The sequence below is a fragment of the Prosopis cineraria genome, unplaced genomic scaffold (genome assembly GCF_029017545.1).
Source record: "Prosopis cineraria cultivar Desert tree isolate PC_DT_omini unplaced genomic scaffold, ASM2901754v1 PC2, whole genome shotgun sequence".
Taxonomy (NCBI): Eukaryota; Viridiplantae; Streptophyta; class Magnoliopsida; order Fabales; family Fabaceae; genus Prosopis; species Prosopis cineraria.
The window spans coordinates 4,681,896-4,690,650 of NW_026555333.1; positions in this window are offsets into that span (position 1 = coordinate 4,681,896).

The following is an 8,755-nucleotide window of genomic DNA, read 5'->3' on the forward strand; positions in this document are numbered from 1 at the left end:
ATTTACAACTTAATTAACACATTGAGTTAACTAATACATTCACCCATATGAGTATCTTTGTTAATTTCTCAATTAGTTTTCATTTTAAATTCTAATGCATATTCTCCACATCACATTTTCATTAAACCAACATTCAAAAACTTAACTTTTCTTTCAAAATATAATCAAGGCATTTTTAAATATACTACATTCACACATCGCATGTTTGGCACATATACATAATCTCACAAAGTATTCATCCATATCACATCAATCATTTTTGAAATATAATTCAATTAATGTACAACTATACATAATAGGTTTCTCTCTATTACCTCAAACTTTTATAACATCAAAGATCTACCCCTTAATAACTTGCTTCCAAGTTGAATATGATGCCCGAACAATCAATCTACAAGTAATCAAGTCCAACCTCAATTAACATTACTATGTACACATACTTAACTTCATTTTTCAAATATCTAAAATACCCAAAGTCCTTGTTTCTCACATTTATTCTTACCTATTGGGTATGTCAACTCTCTTTAACTCCTATGAGCTTTATTAAATGTCTAACTTGCTATTAATAGCTTCAAAACACTTTAACAACCCTTATTTATTATTCATTTTTTAACATAAATGTCCACCTACTAACATTAATGCATAAAACTCCTTATTAATAGTTTCATTCTATCATTATCAAAACTAAGTCTTAATATTTGAATTATTTTGAAGAGTTTTGAATATCATACTAGCTTTTTGTGTTTTACACTAAAACTAATTATCACCATCGGTATTTATCTAACATAAACAATTTAAAGAATTTATATCAAACTAGTTATTACTACTAGTATTGAGGTATTTTAAAATGAATTTATTATTTATGAAGAAAACTAATAATACGATATTAATATCAGCACATTACAAAAAAATGACTTTTGATAACAACTTTGACTTTTCAACATTAAAAGTCTCATTACTAATAGTTTTTGATAGTTGTTAACATAGTTGCTATTAAAAGTATAGTTACCACCAAAAGTTTTATGCCGCTAAAAGTTTATTTTTCATGGCAACAAAAGTCCCTGTTAAAAGTTTTTTACGAAAAATAAAAGAGCCATCATATGCCACATCACTTACCCCGTCTATGCCTCTTCATGCCATGTCACCTAAAACTTTGTTCCAGGATTACCTTGTCACATGTAACTCCCATTAATTCTATTTAAGTCAGTAGGTTTAGACGTATAACCTATATGAATTGAAAATAACCCTACACTACAAACCTTAGTTTAAAACTAGTATAGAGAGGAAGGGGAAGGATAGGAAGGGCTTGCCTTAGTAACTGAGAGCTTTAAACCCTCTCAAATCCTTCACAATGTTATGCCCTATTAGAGTTTAAACTCTTTCCTTCTCCCTCTATCGCTTTCTCTTATTTCCTCTTTATATTTTTTTGGTCTGTTTACATCTTTTTTCTATAGAAAATGGGTCACATGCTGCGGTACACGCCATACTTCCTACGGCATATGGTATAAAGAGGCTCCTTCTCTTTCTTCTCCCACGACACACCACGCACGCACTACGACATGTGGCATAGGGACTCTTTTACTTGTTTTTCTCTATTTTTAATACCTATGTGACCTAATTTCACTTTTGGCCTAACTTTATGGTTGAAAACACATTTAAAAAATACTCATTAGCCCTCTTTGACCATGCACAACATAAATCCTATATATACTCAATCACCCTTAATTAGTTGATTATTAGAGTTTAATTTTTAAGATGTTACACACCTCCTATCTACATTCTCAAATCCATGAATCCTATGGTCTTAGAGAATAGCCATACTGCCCTTTAATCTAAATCTTTAGTCAACCTCAAGAATGTTTCAAGCTCACTTAGGAAGCATAGCCTTTATTTTGATAATCAACATGTTCAAAAAAAATTAAAGTCTCTTTACCAACCTCTCAACAATCCATTTATTAGACCTCTGTTTGTGATCCCAACTCATCCCAGTAATCGAACTTCTATAATAGCATTAGAACTAGCCTTTGTATTACTTCCACAGTTACCATGAAAGCCTTTTATTGGAATTGTCACTTCATAAATCCATGACAATTTAATGTTTAAAGTGACTTGTTTCCTTTCATTGTCCTAATGTTATTTTTATTTCTAAAACAAAAATTTATCTTTTAATTGTCAATACCATTTTAGCACCGTTAGGTTTTGATTGTATTTATGGCACTTATGCTTGTAAAAAAGGAGGATGTACAGTGATTGATTGGAACTCCTCCTTATCTTTCTCTCTCTTAAATTGTACTCCCTACTAGTGCTTGATTAGGACTCCCTATAATGATTTTGATGTTTTGTATCTTGGCTTTGATTAGAACTTTATCTTTTCTTGGCTTGCATTTTCAAATTAGACTTGCATGAAGTTAATCCAACTAGTACATAGTTCACATGGTCAAACAACTACAAAGGTAGTTACAAATCTAAAGCCCATCTTATAAGGTCACCTTTAATCTAAAATTAACTCCATAAAATTAAGGTAATAATGAGAATAACCCAAATGAATTATAAGTTTGTAAAATTTTTATAAATGGGATCCCAAATTTTTAAAAACTTAAAATGATATAAAATTATTTCATAAACTAAAATTAGAGCAAAACATGTATATGGAAGCATGAACATCATACAAGGTAAGATAAAATCAAACTAGGGTTAAAATAACAAAAAAAAACTAATTCTGGCAAAATTACGTTGCGACATAAACAGCAAAATCCGTGACAGCAACAAGCTGCCAGGATAAATTTTCTAGCTAAACTTTTGACACGCACCAAATCTTCGTTTGACATCCAATTGAGGAGATATAGGTGTTTATAGAAAGCTTTCTCCGAACTCTAGCTAATGGCATTAGTTTCACATTCAAATCATTTCTCAATCAAAAGTTGGACACTAAAATGTAAAATCACTCATTTATGCTCTTAAAGCACAACTAGGGTGTCCAAAACTCAATCCAAGTGCCAAAAGCCCACATTAACCTTAGATCATACTCAATAGACTTGGGACAACCTTTGTAACACACCACAACAACTAGATATAACATATTTTACAATTTCGACCCTCAATCCCTTGATTTAAGAAATAACAAGGGGCATTTTGACTTCAAAACTCCAAATAATTCAATACAATTATACATATTGTCAAATTTATATTTGTACTAGTATTTTAACCTTGCTCATATATCTCAACTAAACTGATACCATACATGCTAGGCCCAAAATACATCTTTCAATAATCAATATTCAATAGTGCAAGTAATAATAAAATATGATCATCCTAATTGGTAATATCAATTAATTACACATATATAACTAAAATTATGAGAGACCTATAGTAGGAAATTGAGTTTCCAAGCCTCTAGTACTTTTCCTTTGTCCTACTTGAAACTAGTGCTTATAAAATGTTAAATAGAAGGGTGAGTACAACCACTTATTAACTAAGGTCTACCTAATCTATGCACTTGCATATTAATTAAAAATAGATGTAATTGAAAATAAGCACACACATAAAGCATGTATGACAACATATAGCCTCGATCACAATAATAACAACCATGTGACTAGGCTTCAAATGCATAATCACATATATATTAGTAATGCATAACTTAGGTTGTAATAATACCAACCATACACCCCCAAACTGCACCAAACCACAATACTAACAACCATATGGTCAGGACTAAATGCATGATCATATGCCAACCTCGTATACCCTCCTGATTACCTCCAATATGAAACAAGTGGCTATTCGGTAGCTACGTCTTTTACGGACTAACTTAGCCTTCTACTTGCAAGGAGCTACTGGGCTAGGATCAACTTCTCACTTGTGTAATCTGGTTTTCCCCAATACTAACAACTATAGGTTGTCGTACCCTTAATCTAGCATTCTTATAAACTAGTGAAGATTAGTTAGGTTTGAGTCTCTCATTAAACAAGTGGGACAATTCCAAATTAACCATAAGATAAGGTCTACCTTTTGATTCTAACGATCGATGCAAAGGCAAGTTCTTGATTCTAATGTCACTGTCAATACTATATGGATTTACTAATCTACTCTCCCTAGGCGAACTCCCACCAATGATCATACTATATACGTATACCATGTATTCATGCATCTCAATTATCAATCATATAACAAGGATTCACATATCCATACTCACATAATCCACTCCACATACCAAATATCATATAACTAATTGTACATATTCACATAATCTCAATCATCATCATTATTCATATGTAAGTGAACACAACACTTTAACAAAATCACATTCTCAAATATGTCAATTTTGCATCAAGAGTTTAAAATAGAAAACATGTTTCAAATCATCCATTTCAATAAGAATCCATCAATATTTAACTATATAAACTAGATTTCCCCCAATTATCTCAAACCTTTGAGAGGTCAAAGGTTATCCCTCAATCACAATTTGCTTTTCAAGCTAAATTCAAGCTCATCGATGCTTTGTGAGGATAGTCTACAATTACATTAATACCTATCAGTGTCAATCATTAAAATCACCATATCCAACAATTAATTTCATACTTTAATAACCAAATTTTCAACTATAAAATCAACCTCACATCTAATGAGTTCTTTAACTCCCATTAATTTCATTTAGCTCTCAACAACTTAAATAATCACTAATATATAATCTAACAACCCAAAATCATCATCAATGTCATAAATTACTAACTTTCAACTCTCAAGTTTCAATATTTTAATAATCCAAAGCTCTCAACTATTGAGCTTAATCATCATATAAGGTTTATTAACTCTCATTAGCTCCAACTAACACTAACCCAATTCTTAATCAACATTAATGGTAGCCATCTACCTTAAGCACCACTATTTATGGCATTTTAGGGTATAATTTCGTCCACAATTGAAGCCCACTCTCTAGATGCATAAAGCCACCATATCTAGGCTCAAATAACTTAAATAACTCTCATTAGTCCCATTTAGATCAATGAATTCTGACCCATAGCTTTAAGTTCAAAAATTCATCATCTCCTAACTTCAAATCTCACTTTTAAAATGTGTCGAGAGAAAGAAGGAGAGATAAAGAAGACATACCTAGGTGAAACCAAGCTCCAATCACTTTTAAAATGCCCAAGAGTTGATGCCTTAGTAGAGGAACAACTCACTTCATTGCCCTCCTTTTGTTTCTAATCTTCTTTCCTTGTTTCAGACCATTTTTCACATTTTTAAAGAAACTAATTTTATAATTATGCTATAGCATAAATTTTTATACTGCAACATAATGTAGTGGGCCAAAAATCTAATTTCTTTTCTCTCTAATTTGAGTTTAGGTGATCCAAGTTACTTTTGAACATAATCTAAAAGGTAAAACCAAACCCAATAGCTCTAACTATTTTCAAATCCATTTATATTTAAATTTATCTTTTATTAGCTTAATTAATCAAGAGAATAATTTTTTGGGATGTTACACACCTCGACCATGCCTTTATCAACTCTTTTTAGCCTACTTCTTTCCCTCACACCAATCTCTCTACATTGCCCATCATAGCTTCCTACGACACCCCCATCTTTCTCTTAACAAGCCCATTCAAAACTATTAAAAAAAAAGGCCCAACAGATTTAAGCCCTTTTGTTAAACTTTTCTAAATGCTCAGCTATTATTCAAAACAACTAGCATCAACCCACCTTTGGCTCCCTAGCCTTTTGTCTTTGTAAAAAACTAGCTAACACCCTAACTTGTCTAAAATCTTAGAGTAGAAATTCAATTGGGAATATTCATCACATAATTTGGGATCTTGAAAACAAATTGGCTTGCCTTTCCTCCTCTCATCTAGGTCATTTTATTGACTCTTTGAAACATGATCTTGAATTTTTATATAATTGTGAGAACAACCTTCTTACACAAAGAGCTCACATGAACTGGATTACTCAAGGAGAAAGAAATTCCAAATATTTCCACGCTATAATCAATAAGAGGAAGGCTAGAAATTCCATTCAATGCCTAAAAAAGGATAATGGTGAATGGACAGAAGATCAAGATGAAATATCCTTAATGAAAGCTCCTATTTTAATGATATTTTCTCCTCCACATATGATTTGCGAATATCCCAACCACTATATGAAATTAGCAATATTCATCTGCCCTGTCTCTCCCATGCTAACATCAGTTTTCTTTTAACGCCCCTTTCTGAGCTTGAGATCAAGACTGCAATTTTTGAACTTCCCAAAAATAAGGCTCAAGGTCTATATGGCTTTCATATATGATTTTTTTTCAAAAATTATGGCCTATTATCAAAGTTGATGTTATCCTTGTTATCTCCTTCTTTTAGAACTCCAAATTCCTTCTCAGAGGACTTAACAAATCCTTCATTACCTTAATCCCTAAAGGCAAATTGACCTAAACTTTTAGGGATTTGAGACCTATCAGCCTTTGTAACATGGCTTACAAAATCATCTCTAAGATATTGTGTAATAAGTTAAAAGGAGTTCTTCATGACCTTATTGATCATAATGAATATGCTTTCCTACAAGGAAGACTGATCTTTAACAACATCCTTGTTGCTACTGAAATTCTGTATCAAATTCACCATGTAAGAAAAACCCTCCTCTAAGCGGTATACTCTCAAGGTAGATTTTGCTAAAGCTTTTGACAAGCTCTCATGGAACTTCATGAGGCCATCCTCATCAAAATGAACTTTCCTCTAAAATGGGTTAATATTATTCGACAATGTATAGGTATTGTTTCTTATCAAGTCCTAATAAATGGATCACCCTCCTCTCTTGTTCATCCAGCCAGAGGAATCATATAAGGAGACGTTCTTTATCCATACCTGTACATTTCAGTGGCTAGTGTTCTCTCACAACTCATTTCTCAAGAGGAAACATCTGGTTCATGGAAAGGTATCAATATTTGTTGAAATGCTTCTCCTATCTCTCACCTCATGTATGCAAATGATACCATCCTTTTCTTTTAAGGAACTTACGAATCTACTCTGGAAGTTCAATTTGTCCTAGATACCTTCTGCAAGTGGTTAGGGCAAAGCATTAATAAGACTACATCTAAATTAGTGTTCAACCCTTTTATTTGAAACCAGGATAAGGTATCAATCTCTAAAATCTTCAACATCCGCTTCTACAACAATCTAAGGAAATATTTGGAAATTTAGATTGATATGGAGAAAAGTAAAAAGCTTGTTTATGACAATACTTTAAAAAATTGAGAACAAGCTTGAAGATTGGAAAATTAAAGCTTTTTCTCAAACCTCTTGGCTCACTCTCATCAAGTTTGTTTTATCCCACTCTCGTATTTACCACTTATCTGACATCAAGCTCCCAATCTATGTTTGTAAAAAAATTGATAGTCTCTTAATGCATTTAGCAAAATGGGATATCATTTGCAATGACTCCAATATCGATGGTCTCTATTCATCAAATTATTCATGTTAATGACTCTCTTCTTGCTAAGCAGATCTCACATGTCCTTACTACACCATCCTCCCTTCTTGGAAGCACTCTTAAAATCAAATATGTTGACTCTGGATCCATTCATCTCCTCAAGTCTCGCTCCAAATGCATCTTGGATGTGGAAAGGTATTCTCAAATTGAAAAGCCTCCCTGTTGATAATCTTTCTTGAAAGGTTGGAGACAGTTAATCAATCCCAATCAACTACTCGTTTTAGTGGCCCATGCATGCAGACAAGCGAAGCTCTATCAATCAAAATGACATTGTTAGCAATCTTATGTGGCATAATACTTACTTTTAGAATTGTGAAAAAATCCTTATCTCTATGATGAGGATCATGTTAATTCCATCATAAAAACCCCTTCCTCCTTTTTCAGCGACCAATACCGCGTTGTTTGGAAGCTGGATCATAATGGTGATTTTTTGTTAAGAAAGCTTTAACAACTCTGAATATCTCCCATCCAAATCCATCTTCTGTCAACATGAATTGGAAACACCTTTGGAAACTCTGTCTTCCAACCAAATTCATTCTATTTCCTTTTAAAGATATCTTCAACCATCATCATTTTAGAACACTGATTCTTCATCCATCGCCCCTTTTACTAGAGCTATTTGGTGTGGGACATGCAAATTCTCCCTTTGTCTCTCCTCGTTATAATATGCTGAACTTCATCATCATTATTGCTCATAAAATCTGGTCTAAAAGAAATGACGTCATTCATTCCAAATCAAAGTCCACCACCTCACCTAACCCCCCTAATTCTATCAACACTATCCGCTCTATTTACAGTTTCATCGCTACTTGTTTTAACACCAACCCTAAACAGAATGACCCATTATCAGCTCATCTCTGCTCGCCATTATGAATCTTTCTATCCTAGCTTTTCCAACAACATTTGATTAGATTGTACAAATTTTCAAAAAGAAACATGAACAAAATTGGTCAATCTTCATCACATCTTCAGAGGGTCATCCTTCCAAAGTTTTAAGTAGATTTCTCATTCCAGCAAAATCCACAACCCAACTCTTGCGACTTTCAAAATTGTTCTCCACTGAATCATTTCTTCAAAGAATGCAACCTCGCAATAGGAACTTAAGTCTGTTTATCCAGAGCCATTGAAAGAACCTCATCTGCCCTGATGTCTTTTCAAGAAAAGAACATCTCTCTGCTATTTTTATCATTGTGGCTGTCATTTTCAAAAAAATTTATTTTTCATTATTTCTTGGGTCAATTTCCTTTTGAGAATTTTTATGCCTTTTCTTATCCATGCACTT